The sequence below is a fragment of the Vanellus vanellus genome, assembly GCF_965231255.1.
Source record: "Vanellus vanellus genome assembly, chromosome: 1".
Classification (NCBI taxonomy): Eukaryota; Metazoa; Chordata; class Aves; order Charadriiformes; family Charadriidae; genus Vanellus; species Vanellus vanellus.
The window spans coordinates 118,610,279-118,626,609 of NC_138905.1; positions in this window are offsets into that span (position 1 = coordinate 118,610,279).

Below are 16,331 nucleotides of genomic sequence, written 5' to 3' on the forward strand. Positions count from 1 at the left end.
GTTACAGAAAATTTTGTTTCAGTTCTTTTCAATGTTGCCAGAAGAAGCAACGCCAATACTGTAAGATGGAAATACTCGTTCTATTTATATAATATCTAATACTTAAACTGGAAAATTAAGTTCCTAAATACCTGCGGCAATCTCATTCTGATACATTTCAGATGTATCCAGAAATGCTAGAAGAATAATTTGACAGAACTTTTACAGTTCACTTTCTGAGAGCAGTTTATTACAGTGCATAAAGGAACTCTGTTTAAATGTCTTTTTTTCCATTTCCAAAGTCTTTCTAATGAATAAGCCCCTGAAGTGTTTTTCTTTTTCCTTGTTCAAAGTATTTCTAACAATAGAAAGCTAATCTTCGTTATTTGGGAGAAGTCTGAGGAGGATCTGCACTTGACTCTCTTCACTGAAATTATTCAGTGGGATGAGACACAGCCCTGTTAATAATGGAGTATTTTCAGCTAGACAAGGTAGAGTTGGATTTGTCAGTATTGATGGTAAAAATAACAAGCAAGTTAATCAATCCCATTGTTTTTGAAACTAGAGGCACTTAACCAATGTTGATACTGTGGAATACATGCAATATAATCAGCTTTAAGAGTCAGTGTGGGGAGGGACAATGAAGCAGAAGTTTCCTGTCATGGGATTGTCAGTTGAAAGGAAACCAGCATCTGGTAATGGTTTTGCATATTGGGTCATACATGCTGTGACTTTCCCATGACTTCTGCTTTTGGAATGGATTCTGTTACTAGGATTGTTCTTGTATATAACATTTCAAAATCATATGCTTGATCTTGAAACCTGGGTAAGAACGTACATATAAAAATACAGTCAGTGAACCCCTTCAGTGGTAAACCTTTATGGGATATTGGATTGGTTTTGTAAGGATGCTTTACTGAATGATAATTGTGCGGTGCCATTAGCACTTGACCATACTCTGTACTGAGGTACCTGGCATATTTATAAATGTTCTGTATTGCTGTTTGACATTGGGACTTTTATTTCAAAGAAAAAATCTGAAGATGCATGACAGTAGGATTATTTCTCACTTTACTAGGAGTTCAGTATCTTTTGGGCAATGGGAAGCAGAGGAGATCTGCAGAGGAGGAATTGCGGTAGATGGCTATGTTCTATTCTCCCTATCAGTACAAGTATTTTTTTGAATGCATGCCAGTGGTGATTTTCTGTTAAGATGAAATTCATATGCACAGTAGTAGCTCGTAATGGAGCATTTGATGTAAATGAAGAAACAGAGGTAAGTCTTGGGGCATATATGCTTTTCTTAGGGACTGATGACTTTTAATGATCTACATTTACTCAGGCCTGGTGAGGCCACACCTGGAGCACTGTGTCCAGGTCAGGGCTCCTCAGTACAAGAGAGACATGGACACACTGGAGAGAGCCTAGTAAAGGGCCACAGAGATGATGAAGGGACTGGAGCACCTCTTCTATGAGGAAGGGCTGAGAGAGCTGGGACTGTTCAGCCTGGAGAAGAGAAGGCTCAGGGGGATCTTACCAATGCATATAAATGCCTGCAGGGGTAGTGCAAAGAGGTCAGAGCCGGACTTTTCTCAGTGGTGCCCAGTGACTGGACCAGAGGCAATGGGCACAAACTGAAACACAGGAGGTTCTCTCTGAACATCAGGAAACACTGTTTTGCTGTGAGGGTGACTAAGCACGGGCACAGGTTGCCCAGAGAAGTTGTGGAATCTCCATCCCTGGAGATATTCAGAAGCCATCTGGACATGGTCCTGGGCAACCTGCATAGGCCCTGCTTGAGCAGGGGCATTGGAGCAGATGTCCTCCAGAGGTGCCTTCCAACCTCAACACTTGTGTGATTCTCTCCTTTTGGACAATATTGCAAAACATTCAAGAAGTTAACTAAGCCACTTTTTGTTCTGTTCCTTTTTTTTTTTTTTAGATGTTGTGTTGAGGCCCCATTAAAAGTATAATTGCAGCAAACTTCAAACCATGAGGTTGTTGATAAACAGTCACCTGAAAATAATCAATCCCAGTGCTGAGCAATTAAACTTAAGCTAGAGGAATACCAGACATGGCATAGTCCTCCTGACAATCAGTTTGTTAGAGTTGCAGGTAAGCCTGGAAAATTTCTGATGGATCAGCTTGTGACAATAAAAGAAATAATCTTGTAATTAACACCAGATGCAATTCTGTTGCCTTGCTGTCTTGGGAAAAAGGCATCAGCAAAGGCCAAAGCATATTCAAAAAGAAAATGGTATCAGTGGCAGCTTTGCTTAGCTTCCAGTAACTATATTCCCTTTTCTTCACTGAGTGTCATTTATTTACCAAACCTGCCAGCTATTGTTAACCATTCACATGAAAAATGATTGTTTTTTCCTGGCATACCTTTCTAGAAGCAGTGTTGGTACCTAATGTTTTGCGCTCCCTCTGCTGGTCTTGTAACAGCAAATTAAAAATCCTCACCCAAGAGTTATGATGGAACAAGGACAGGGGCAATATTCTAACAGCCTTGTAAAATAATTTTTTTTTTCTTTCAGATTAATTAAAGAAACTCTTAAAAGGAGACTGATTTCAAATTAAAATATCCAAACTATTTAGCCAGTAATTTTCTGCCACAGTGACCTTATCCTTAGATCCTTGCCCGTAATCCATGTATATATTTGTAAATGACTGACTGTGTAGTCATGTAAAGCTGTTTTAAAGTATATCAGAATACTGATTTTTTTTTTCTGTCCTCTATTTTCAAATGAGATTCAAGGTCAGTTTATAAATGTATAACTCAGTTTAAAACCACTTTTAAACTTTTTTTAAAAACATTTTAGCTAATGACTTCTGAAAAGAAACCCCTACTTTATGTATGGCAATTGTCTCTGTGTTCCGCACATAAGTATCAACAACAAAAAGGTTATTATTAGTCCATTATACCAAATGGAGAGAAGGCCACAGCTGTTTGTCAATTATTTGAACATCATGTGGCTGTTTAGGCACGTGTTGCCAGTTTTTATACTGACTCGTAAGATTTTTGCCTCATTAATGGACCCTCCAGCATTGTTTCTTTGAGGATACCCACTGAGGACTCTGATATTTACTCATCTTGAAGTAAATGTCCAAATTCCATTCCCTCTAGCACAGAATCCCAAAGTCTTGCACTTTTAAACTAGGTTAGACTGGTAGATATGTACATCCATATTAGCTGATACTTATAAACTCTTCTCAGCCCTTCTGTTTCAGCATTGCCATTTCCTTGGGTTGGAGGGTGTGGGTGTGTGAGAGAGGGGTTTGATTAACATTTCTACAGAAAAGCCAAGGTAGCATGTTCTAGTAATGCAGTAAAACTTCAGAAAGAAGTTAACCTGTTCAGTTACTGTTTGTGAAATGATTTGCAGTGTGCCACAAGGTGTATGACAAAGGAAACAATATTTCTGTATTCATTAATACTGTAATAGGTTTCATGTGTATAGTTTATTGTTAGCTTTGCGAACTTTTGTATTTTTTTTTTACCCTTTTCCAGGTGCTCTGTCTAAGGACTCCCTTCTGCCGGGCCACTGGAGCCCAGCCCAGGGACCTGGGGTCTCTGCCCAGGCTGAGGGACGTGGCTACTGCTCTCCTGTTTGCAGGTTCAGCCAGTAGCAAAGCTGAGCACGTGTTCCAAGGGCACACACACAGAGGACACCGACATGACTGGTTACACAGGCTGCCACAGACAAGATACTCCTACATACAGGACTATCATAAAGCATGGATAGCCAAGTCCTCTTCCTCCTCCTCAGCTGGTAGAGATAAAATCTCACTCGTGAAAGAGCACACACATTCATCAGTCCCGGAAGTATCAGCACAGCCTCTCTGTCTTCTTGGTACATCCCTGCCCTGCTCACAGGCCCTCGTACCTGCTTCTTACTAGCTCCCTGGCTACTCCCGCTTGATGATCACTATCAAATACACGCACTCACACACTCCCATCCCACTGGCACTCCACATTTGCAAGTTCCCCTGGATACCAGCACGAACTGTTGCCTGCCTGCTACCCGAGGCCCCTCATCTTGCTGGCTAGTCCAGCTTAGAGTTTGCTAGCAAACACACACGTACAGCCCGTGCACCGCCAGGATTAGAGAAGATACAGATGTGTCATTTCCCGCTCCAGGATTAGGGAAGATAGAGACATGTGTCATTGCCCCCTCCCCGCCAGTGCCAACAGCCAGCACCAGTCACACAGGCTGTGACCCACAGTCCTGCTCCAGCTGCCAGCACTGAGCCCCTCACTTGCTAGTTCCCTTCAAGGAGCTGATTTTTGAGGACACACACCATTCCTGCCCCAGTGGCTGGAGGTTAAAGACCACTACTCCAGTAGCTGACACCACACACCCCGGCTGACTCCAGGAGCTGGTGTCAAATCCACTCACACACACACAGCTCTCATCAGTAGCTGGCACTTAGTCCTTGCTGTACACATACACCCAGGATAGAGAATGTGATTACAGTGAGAAATAAATAGTTAAGAAAAGATTTAATAAGAAGATACAAGTAGACAGGACAGCCTGCAGTGACTAGGCACAGGGCTCAGCCAGGCAAGCGTACAGACTGACCCTGTTTTACATGCAACCAGCCCCTTTTATACCCTTTTCTGTCTGACCCCTTCTTTGTTCCTTCCTGCTTCCCCTTCCCTCTGCACGTCCTCTTCTGGGTTTGTACGGCTCTGTTGATTCCTGAACACCTCCCAGCCGGGTGTCTGGGATACCCCTGGTTCACAATCCTGATCGGTTACAAATTCCAGGTTGGGACTTCCCAGTCCTGGTAGAGGTGCCTGTAGTTTCTGGAGAGTATCAGGGTGAGTGGCGAGGTTGGTTTTGTCAGGTCTGTGTCTCTGTGTACTTTGTTTCTGGCTTTTCTCTTTTTCCCCTAGTTTCCTAAGTGACAAGGTCCCTCATCAGACAACTTTGCTGAAATAGTTCCAGATACCCTCAAAGGAGCAGACACTCTCCTTCTACTTACCCTTACACTGAGAAGATGATTCATTTCATAAAATACAAAACAAACACATACTCAGCTCCCAAATGTCTAGATGTTTGAGGGAGGCTATCATATAAGCAATCCTGGAAAAGGTCTAGCCGCAAGACCTTGCTTGATATCCCAAGAAAGGAACCTGGTGGCATTTTGAGCCAAAAGGTCTTTTACAGTGCATGTAAAATGTATACGTAAACTTGGCAGAAAAATTCCTGCTAGGTGAACTCTTTTTGTTTGTGCCCTGGTAGAGTCTAAAGCGCTACCCTCCAGTCATCCCTGCTGTCAAACCTGTCGTCCCTGGCCCTGTGCTCTTATGCAACTTGAGTTTTTTTGAAAGGCCAGAAGGGGAAATAAAAGGGGAGGGGGAATGGGGATTTCATAGCTCTGTATGATAGCATATCTCTTCCTTCCTGCATGTGATAAAGATCATTGTGAGCACACAGTTTTTAATCTTTGCGTTGAAGTAAAATACACACAAGAAAGTTCATAGTTGGAAAGCTGAAAAATCTTAAAAGATGTTAGCAGTTTTGTATCTTTCCCCTATGGGAGTGTCGTACCTCAAAAATTGTAAATCTTTCCATGAGAGGCTCAGAAAGATTTTTCTTATAGCATCACTTCTCAATAAACGTGGGTGGCGTACATACATGCATACATATACTGGTGCGTCTGCCTTCCTCTTGAGCATTGTTTTCCACTGAAAGTTTTTAGGAGTTCATTTCCTCCTTTGAGTTTACGGGCCCTATTCCTGCAAATGAAGCCTCAGAAAATGTCTGTGATTTTTCACCGCAGCCCAGTCTGCAGGACTGGGGCCCTGCTCCTTTTTTCTAACTTGTGCTAGCATCAAGGTTATAAATGTATAAATGGGATACAATCTAAATTCTCCTTCAAATACACACCTAGGTTTGCAGTCACACCAAGCAACCTCTACATACATGTGGTACTGGCTAGAATATTCTCTACCCGGGCTGCATCAATCATTCCTGTCTGTACATGCCTTATATGTTTATAAAAGGAGTAGCATGCACCTCCTCTCAGTTCTTCTGAACTTCTTACTGAGTCATAGCAAATTTCCCTTTGTGCCTTCCTAGCAAACTGCCTCATTTTTTTGGTAAGGCCCTCGTTGACCTCCTAAAAGCTTATTCACTTCTCTGGTATGACCAGTCTTCCCTCATACCCCACTTTCTCTTCATACTGATTCTTCTGCACGGGTTCTGTATACTGGTCTGAAACTCTGGCTGCCTGTAGACACATCTCTTGTAGGCAAAGGCTCTCCTCTCCCGCAGAGCCACTGCCATTTGCTTTACTGCTTTGACAAAGAACATAAAGCATGTGTTGGTATCACCAGCCTGGCTTTTCAACTTTTAAAGGCTGAGCATGCAAGCGATGATGGTAGCCACTAGCAGTTGAGACTAAGGTTTCTGTGGCGCTCTCTCCACAAAACAGCAAGAAGACTTTCTTCATTCTCTGGGGTCGCCTCAGAGTATTCTTCATCAGAAAACTACATCTCACCTACCCCAGAAGCAGCATGAGATCTCTGATAGTTCCCTCACCTTTGCTCCGTTATCTCTCTGCCTACAGTGACTACAGGTGAGGGTCACTGGAGCTCTGGGTCCTTTTGTGTTATATCAACAGCTGTCATTTCCTATCTGCTCATGCATGATTGGAGGCAAAGGCAAATGGCTCAAGTAATGCTCCATGTCCCTCTGTCAGAGGCCGTAAAGGAATGCCACTGCCTATACTTAAAGCAGTGTCCTTTCTCTAGTCATAGGATCAATCTGTTTACATTGCAGAGAAACTCTACAAAGTCTCTATCAGATACTAGATGTCTGGATGCATCTTTGGCAGAAAGTTGGGTTCTCCCAGTGCCTTCAGCTTCCCTGCTAGACCAACTGCGATATCAGTTGTCCTTCAGAGACATTCTTGGCCACAAATTTCTGGTTTTAAATGCTGAGGACTTACTATTTGCAGAAAATATCTAGCAAATGGAATTAAGTGCTTTGTTCAAACAAGGTTTTTCCAGAAAACTTTTAAGATCTTGAATCCTACCTCCAGGAGGAAAACCAGTTTCTGCCCATACTGTGTTTCGCTCTTTTGTGAAAACTTCTTTCCCATAGAGAAGGCTCTGAGATGTAAGTACAGTTTGCATTAATGCATCAAATTAGTTCAGCCATATTTGCACTGCAGCCCTTGAATCTAAAGAACTTTTGGGAGTAACCAAAAGGACACAAATCGATATAGTTTTCCCAGCTTTAGTCACCAGTTCCCCTGTAGAGTCCCCAAAGTAACCATCCTCAAAGGATGTTGCAGAAAATATCTAATCACACTTGGCAGACTATAATATTGGACAAATAGACGGCATTTGGTTATGATGTCTAGAACTAACTTAAAGCATTACTACTTCCAAACTGATCTTGCCTAGTTCTTTCTCAGGGACCTTACTCAATCTCCTATTGGAGGAGATTCTCATAAGCAATATTGCTCAGCCTGAGTGACAGCTTCAGTTCCTATTCACCTTCGAAGAAAGAGGTGTAACAGCCAGTATTTCCTGATTACTTCCTGAAAGAATTGTGGTTCAAGACTTATTTTAGATCTCAGGAACCTAAGTGCTTTTATCTACATATTTTAAAATTTGGTACAGTTATTCTAGCATCTGTAATCCCTTTCAGTAAAGGGATTAATTCACATCTCTCAGTCTGCAAGCTGTGTATTTATCTAACTCTTGTATCAGAAGTATCTTTGCTTCATAGTGGTACCAAACCTTTCCTAATTTAGAGTCGCATCCCTCTCTTTGTCTTTCCACGAATGCATAGTCTTTGGGAGAACTGCTCAGTTCAAGCAAAAGTGAACAGCTGAACGGGACGACCGGCTCTCAGAGATTCCTCACCTCAGAAAATGATAAACTCAATGTTACCTTGAAAGTCCTGGTCTCTGTTTCGCTCCCCTTCTATCTCTTAGTTTGCCACTTGCATAGCTGCCTTGTTTCCTTGGGAATACACCTTGCGAGACTGAGCACTTGAGCCCTCTATGCTTTAGAAGACACTTATGCTGCAACCTGTGTGCCTGCAGTTAAAGCCTGCCAAATATTTCTTCCCCATGTCACAGGACATCATATTCAGGGAACGGTACGTAATATCACCCTGTTACACAGACAGCAAAGTGGGGCGTGATCCCCTTAACCAGGCAAAGTAGTATAGCAGTAGTCAACTTTTAGATCTATTTAGCGCCCAGAGACTGAGTTTCACTGATGGACTTTGTGAGACTTTGATGGACTTTGTGAGAGCTTTCCCCTGTCAAACTGGGCATTCAGAAAATGTTCACTTGTTTTAAAGCACATTTTGCAGCTATGGCCAACTAAAGACCAAGATCTTTGCCTCAGAGGTCAATAAAAATTGCAAATTGGTCTCTGACTGTGTTCAGCCATTCTGATTTGGAAAAGCTGAGATGTGAATTCTCCCCAGGTCTTTTGTGACCAAATATGGTTAAGTCAGGACAGGACCCATAGGGCCCACAGAGTTTTGGTATCGGGATGTCATAAGGCTCTCCATGTGAAAAACTAGGTCTGTCTTTGCTTCCAGATCTTCTGTCAATTTGCCAGGCCAAATTCTTCACCTGAATCTTAGCTTGTACCTCATCACTTGGACAAATATAATCATGCAATTCTCTTCCTCTCCTCAAAAAAAATTTGCTTAACAGCAAGCAACAGTGCCCCAGAAAAGCCTATAAAGCAAAATAGCTGATATTCACAGACTGAGGTTCAGTTATGTCCCTACCTATGATGCTTGTTTCTCTTCCCTTTGGGCTGCAATTTGAAATCTGGAAAAACTCTCATTTTTCTGTATGAAGTAAACAGAAGTCCTTTGACAGCTTTGTTGACTTTTCATTCCCCATTCTGTTTAGCTCTGTTCAACTATGAGGTGGTTTTTGCAAGGCCTATCTAGACTCTTCCTGTGAAGGACCCGGTTTCTTTCCAGGATTTAAGCACAGGCTATCATTTCACAGCACCCTAAGCCAACCTACTTGCTGGCTCTCACAGTTCCCCAGCCTGCAGTTGCACTCTTTCTCTTGTGTCAGTGGTAGTTTCACCAGAACCTTTACAGCTCAGTAAACCGGCAGGGGAAACAAAACAAAACAAAACAAAACAAAACAAAACAATAAAAAAACCACGACCAAACAACAGCCAAAACCCCTGAGAAAAGCAACTAGTTTCCTGTTACTTAATGCAGGCCAAAAAGGATCAAAATACATAAGGAAAGAGAAGCTATGCTATGGCAGCCAGCAGCTGCATGGCCTAAGTCATCCTGCATGAGAAAACACTTTGAGCAGCTTGTTTCCACGTTTGTTTATTTATGATGTCTGCCTTTTTGGTAGCACTTATTTCCATTAGTTGGGTGGGAGAGATTCAGGCTCCGAGGACAAACCCTGTTAGTCTTTTTTTTTTCCCTTCTTCCTTTTTTTTTTTTTAGAGCTAATTATCTGAGATCAAATTTCAAATGGATCCTAATGTTTGATCATCTTCATTGATCAGAATTTAATCATCTGGTTTGAGTGAATCCACATGTTTTCTTCTGAAGTCTTACAAAATTCAAAGCCCTACTTCTGACCCTTCTCTTACTTTAGGCATGCTTTGTCATCACCTGAAGACAAGGGGAATTAACCATCCTCATCTGTGCCCAGAGGATGTCCTGTGAAAATCTGCTTACGAAAACTTTTGAGGGAGCCAAGACAGCATCTCAAAGTCTGATTAGGATTTTGTTCATCAAGGGACTGAGTGGTGTTTGCAACATCCATTTGAAATTCCAGTAATAGGTGAGATTCAGAAGGTTGTGTCATAGATCTCCACTCATGCTTTTCAGTAAGCATCTGCATTCAAGCATCAGAGGGAAGTTACTAAGGGTAAGGCAGTCCTGCAGGTTGACATTTGACTTTACAGAAGAGCTGATTTTACAGCTGTCAGCCTGGATGAGTGTTTCCTCTCTTCTACCCCAGCCTCAAACCTTCATCACTTCACAACTCCTTCCTCGCTCCCTTGTGTTGGACCTAGTAACTACACAGTGCCAGGATGCATCGGTTCAACTAACCCCAACCAGAGTTGTGTCAAATCAGCCAGGCCAGTGGGCTGGACGGGTGCCATGAGCCAGAGAGGGGACACAGCCTCCTCTCTGCAGTGCACCCGACTGTGCAGCCAGGCTGGCTTTTGTTCAGGTATGAAGCTGGGGGACTCTCTCCCAGGCATTTTAATGTGGTCACGTCCTGTATTTGCTCACAATATAAACGTATATGTTAGGTGAGAACTCAAAGGAGAAAGATGAGTTACTTACATGTAGCTGTTGCGGGATACTCATGTTTTCTAGCGGTTTCTATAGTCGTGTCCCAGTGCTGCAAGCCTTCCATTACCAGAAATAATATTTGATTAGGTAATGTGCCTTAGGGTACGCTCTTCAAAGAAGAATGACTTATGGAATTAATCTGTTTTAACCTCCTACCCCATCCCCTTGAAAATCCCCACACCAAAAACTGTATCTTCCAAACAATTCTGCTTCTAAATGTCAATATTTGAGGAACTTGGTTTTTTTCTGTCACTGTGATCTTTTTGTTAATACAACTATTTACAACTATCAACAACATGCCCAGGCATCTTAAATTAATGATCAGTTTCAGACATTAAGACATGTCTTATCTTAGAAATAATGATCTGGGAGACAAGTTTATCTACCGCAGATACAGGGTGTTTATCTATCCACATAAGCACATCTCTGTTTCTGCTGCTTATGTAAACTGCTGTAAGTAGGCATGCCATGACTAACTGATTATACTTCCTGTTTCTTGGAGACTTTATTTCATCAGACAGTTACTGTAAATGAATCACAAGAACTTTTTTTTTTCTTAAATTTAAGCACCACAGCATGCTGAAAGGCACATACCACAATGGGCTCAAATGCATTGGCCTCTAGGAAAGCCTATTCTAGTCGCTCACTTCACTAGAAAACATCCTAAATAATTCTCCAATTCAGAATATGCAAACAAGATCAATGGAGGGAGATGTTTCTTTTTTCCTTCCTGATCTCTCCGTCTTCTCTCCTTTTGACAAGCAGAAACAGCATAACCCAAACCTCATAGGAGTACAGGTTGCTGTTGTGTCTGTGAGTGGGAGAAGACAACCTACAGAGAGTTTAGCGAGGCCAAGCTCCCGCTGTAATACACTTGTGTTAAATACTAAAGAAATAAAAATGTTTCCTACTTTTTGTCTGCATATTAACCGCTGATATGTCCTGTGATTAAAAACGTTGCCCTGTGCGACAAGATCAAAATGCAAAGCAGAACAGCACCAACTTTCCAATTAAAACTCAGAAACTAGCCAAAGCACAAAGCAAATCTCTTTCACGGTGTGACATAACTTCCTTAACTCTCTTTTTCACTTTATAAATGTACCTCAGAACAGCTCAGAGAAATAAAGTAACGTTTTTCCCCTGTGGAGAGAGCTGATCTTTAAAACCTTACCTCACATGACTCAGGCATTTTCTGGTTGTGTAACCCTGTGGGAATCCCCTTCAGTCAGCAGCCCAGCCTTTCTCCATGGTGGCACTCAACTAATGAATTCCCAAACCAGCGTGCATCTATCTCACTGCCTGAGTTGCTAATTTCTGAGAGATGATGAAGAATATCAGGCATAGCAAAGAGCTGGTGAGAAGTCCGACTCCTCAAGGCAGTGGCCTGGAAAACCTGTGCCCACATGCCTACCTTACCTTGGGTCTCATTGAGCCCCCACTGCCAGAATCGCCAGAATACGAAGTTTGCAGGGCCACATGCAAACCCAAGTATTTCTGACACTCCCTGAGGTCGGAGAAGGGTCAGGCACTGCTGGGAGCTGCAGGTGCTCACGTGTCCTTGCAGGGTGGAGGCCGTTCTACCCAACATTTCCTTCTGAGTGCAGGCATTGCTGCAGCCCAACCACCATGATGCCCACTGGCTGTGCAGCAATTTGTGCACACTTTTTCTCCCAGTTGCTTTCCTGGCTCCTCTTTCTCAGTTTTGGATTCTTTCCTCCTTTGTCCTCCCTCACCTTTTTCAAGAAGAAATGTCAGAAACAGGTCCTGCAGCAGCTGGAGGAGCATAAATGCACTTGGGAGAGCAGAACAGATATAGGTGCTAAAGGATCACACAGAATCACAGAATAGTTTGGGTGGGAAGGGACCTTCAGAGATCATCTAGTCCAACCCCCCTGCCAAGGCAGGTTCACCTAGAGCAGGTTGGAACACATCCAGACAGGTTTTGAGTATCTCCAGAGAAGGAGACTCCAGGACCTCTCTGGGCAGCCTGTTCCAGTGCTCGGTCACCCTCAAGTAAAGAAGTCTTTCCTCATTTTGAGATGGAATTTGTTGTGTTCCGGTTTGTGCCTGTTGCCCCTTGTCCTGTCGGGCACCAATGAAAAGAGTCTGGCCCCATCCTCTTGACACCTGTCCTTTGGATATTTATAAGCATTGATAAGATCCCCTCTCAGTCTTCTCCAGGCTAAACAGACCCAGGTCTCTCAGCCTTTCCTTACAAGAGAGATGCTCTGTTCCCTTGATCATCTTTGTAGCCCTTTGCTGGACTCTCTCAAGTAGTTCCCTGCCTTTCTTGAACTGGGGAGCCCAGAACTGGACACAATACTCCAGATGTGGCCTCACCAGGTCAGAATGACAGACAGGGAAGAGAGCTGTTGAATGGGGAACCAAGACTTAGGTGGCTGTGTCAGGGGACAATAGAAAGAGAATAAACAGATGTTTATCAGCCCTTTAGCACCACCCCAAATCACCTCTTTCCATGCATTTGTGAGTAGATAGAGTATTTGTTCACTCTCTCATACATTCAAAGACAGAGGGTGGTATATATGGGATGTCTGAATGCAAAAATGCAATATAATCTTTATCTCCAACAGCAAGATATTAAGACCATCTTTTTTTAATCTTGTGATTTGTTTTTAACTTTAGAACTATTTAATGGTAGCACCCCTGCCTTTGCAGGTTGGGAATAAGAGCATGGGAAGATAAAGAGCTTGATGTCTTCAGCCATCTGCTATGCAATGATGTTTACCATCACAAATGCCTTGTGAACAGAAGAGAGCTGCAGAAGGCTTAGTCTGTCAGGTGCTCAGACCAGAATATTCTGGTTACTGAAAGTCCCAGTGGGAGTGGAACTTTTAATAGAACCAAGATGTTTTGCTGAACTGGAGATGCACCTTTATGTGCCTAAACACCCTTCCATCTACCTCCAAAAGGGCCCAGTTTGCGGATGAAGGTCCAGATGTTTCCAACTTTCTCCCGCAGTTAGTAGAGTTATCACAGCAAATTTTGCAGGGGAAGGTGTTGTGTATGAACAGACCAGGACAGTTTTCCTATACAATCTTTTTTTTTTCTTGCATGTTAGGCCAATATCAAACAACTCGAATTACATTTCTCTTCCAGGAAGAAGATTAAAAATCATCGCAGCAAACACCATGAGTTGGAAGTAGAGAGGTAAATATTTGAAGAGCTAGCTTTTGTCAAAATAAGTCTTTAATTTGTTTAAGGCTTGCTTAAGTCTAGTTTGAATAGGAGTGGGCTTTCTTGCGTGTGTTTACTTTTGTTTCCCATTCTCAGTATATTTGTGTTGTTTCTTGCACATTAGCGACATAACACTACTCAAAACATCGGCAGAGTAAATACCATAGATGAATTCTCGTGCCTGTTAAAAATTTTTGCTCATTTACAAATTGAGGGCAGAGGGGGGGGATTCTTCTTTTTTATCTTCTTCCTTTTTTAAGTCGTGGTTCTTTACATGAGATTTCTAGAAGAGGGGTAAGGGAGGAACACAAGGAAGGTGGTTGATTTCCCTCTTAGACCACTGTGGTCCCAAAATTGTTTCCCTACCAATCACTACCTGATGCATGAGGTGTCCCTGAATCTTACAATGGATGCATCTCACCTCTATCTATGTGTTATTTTTGGATAAATTCCTTCCCTTTGGGGGATTCAAATTTTTTTCAAGATTCTGTGCCAGAAATTTGGCAGCAGGAAAATGAATGGCTTGATATTGATTAGCTGTCTTCTTATGGGTGAGCTGGTTTCAGTTTTACAAGGGTGAACCCAAGCATCCACATATAAGAACTGGCAAGGCTGGGATTTTAGAGTAGTAAATCGTTTGCATTGTGAAATACACCCATAACTACTTACTATGTCAATCATAATGCAGTTATGTGCCGTGACGAATTTTCTTTTTTCCTACATGTAAGACTTCTCAGTGATTTCAAGAGCGTGTAACTTGCAGTGATAGATGGAGCTATTTTTCCTCTGAAATGTATTTCCTTCTACCTTCCTTTGCTACCTTTCACTTTTTCATGTTAATAGCTTTTAGTGAGTGAAAGGGACCAGCAAGAAAAATTAATTTATCCCTTACTTTCAGATTTGACACTAACTTTGCTTTTTGCTACCTAAGCTCAAAGAAAAGACAGAAATATACATAATTATCTCCGAACTCCTGTAGGTTCTAGAGACTTCCTAAGTTAATTAATATTATTTTTCTTTTGGAGCTCATTGATAGGATCGGATGTTGCACTGACTCTAGTTATCTCTTCTCTCAGTTTTCATTAAATCACTATTTATTTTCAGTTCTCTCTTGAGCTTTCCCTAGGCTACCAGTTTTAAGAAGTCATCCCTCGTCCACTGATGGTGAAAATCATATTTTTCATTAACCTTTTGTTCATGAAAGCACAACCAGTCATTTTGACTTCCCTCCTAACAGCCTGCTAGACTGTAAGACAGTAATTTATTGGGCTTTGATTTAATAGGAAGCTCAGGGTAGAAGAGAGATCAGCTGGACTAAAACCAAAAGCCTGCAAAAGTTTCCTGTCTGGTTTGGCACAGGGAAAAAATACATGATCAGTTATGGGATTTCTCTAACAATTACAGTAAATACGTGTCTTTCAGTGCAAGGGTAGATGGAAACCCCGCTTCCCAATTCATGTTTTGAGTTGCTCTTTAATATACCTTAGTTTCCTCTGTGAATCAAAATCTTATTAATGCATGAATTAGAGATGCCACCAAAATTAACATGCCTTCTGGACATGCTGTTTTGCTATTTAATTTTCATAGTTAGAAATTGCCAATGGCTTTCCCAGCTACCTGCTCGGCTACCTGCCACTAGAAACGCTCCACAAGTCACGCTAACAGTGCATGACTGAAATTCCTCCGTCGGCTTCAGACATCATTATTAAAGAATCTGTGTCTCAGCACAGGCCTGGCATCGGGGAAATCCCAAAGTGAAGTTTGGGGAGCAGAGGGTTTCAGTAGAACAGTGCTGCTAGACTGACAGAGTTGAGTCACTCTTCCCAGAAGGGTTCAAAAAGAGGTCAGGTACATTAAGTGCAGAGAAAACAGGCTAGAGCTGTAACTGAATGACTTCAATCCCTACCATCCCCTTCTAGCACATATTTTTGCACAATCGACCAACCAACCAGTTGGCTTTTCAGCATTTGCTTTTCTTTTCCTCCTTTGTTTACACTCCTTTCAAGCTATTATAATTTGTGTCAGTGTTAAAAGGCTTTGACTGAGATTCTGGCCTGTTTTATTACTGTACCTCCCTGCAAAGGGAGGATCTTTGACCTGAAAGCTTGCCATCAGTAAGAGCAGGCCAGAGAGGGCTAAGAGAAAGGGAGGAATCTCTCTTTCGATTGAGGAAAAGCTGAACTACAGCGAAATCAAGTGATTCATCCAAGCTTACCTGGAAATCAAAGCTGCCCAGCCCTTACCTAGCGCTCTGAATGCTGTACTTGCCTGCTTTCCTTTTGCTGGAAATCAGATGGCAGTGCTGTAAACTTTGCCCAGGGAGTCTTCAGGTAGCCAAACTTCACCTTTATTTATGTTAATTAAAGATGTTTTCATTACCCTAACTCTGCATGGTTTCTTCTGTTGGCAGTCCTGCCGTCATAGTTCTGCTGACTTCCCAATCTTGTTTTCTCTCTGAAGCGTTTGGGAGAATTTTGACTTTCTTCAGGAGATTTACGAAACGCTCCTCCACTTTACGGTGCTTTTAAACCAAAGTGGCATCGAAGCTCTTAAAAAACAACAGATCCCTGCCTGGCTAATTATTTTAAACCACTTTCCTATTAAAATCATGCTCGTTTGAGGTGGAATGCTGCCCGCCGGCATCACCTCCAGATTTTTTTAATCACAACACTGTGTAATCAATAGCCTCAGTTAAAAGTATGTGGTTAGGCTTAACCACGGGCTGGTGTTACAGTTAGGTGCAGCCAGAGAAAGCTGAGGGGGGGAAGGGCAGGGGGGGGAAATTTAGGGAGAACTTTAACCACTTCGTGGCAAGATTTTCTCACA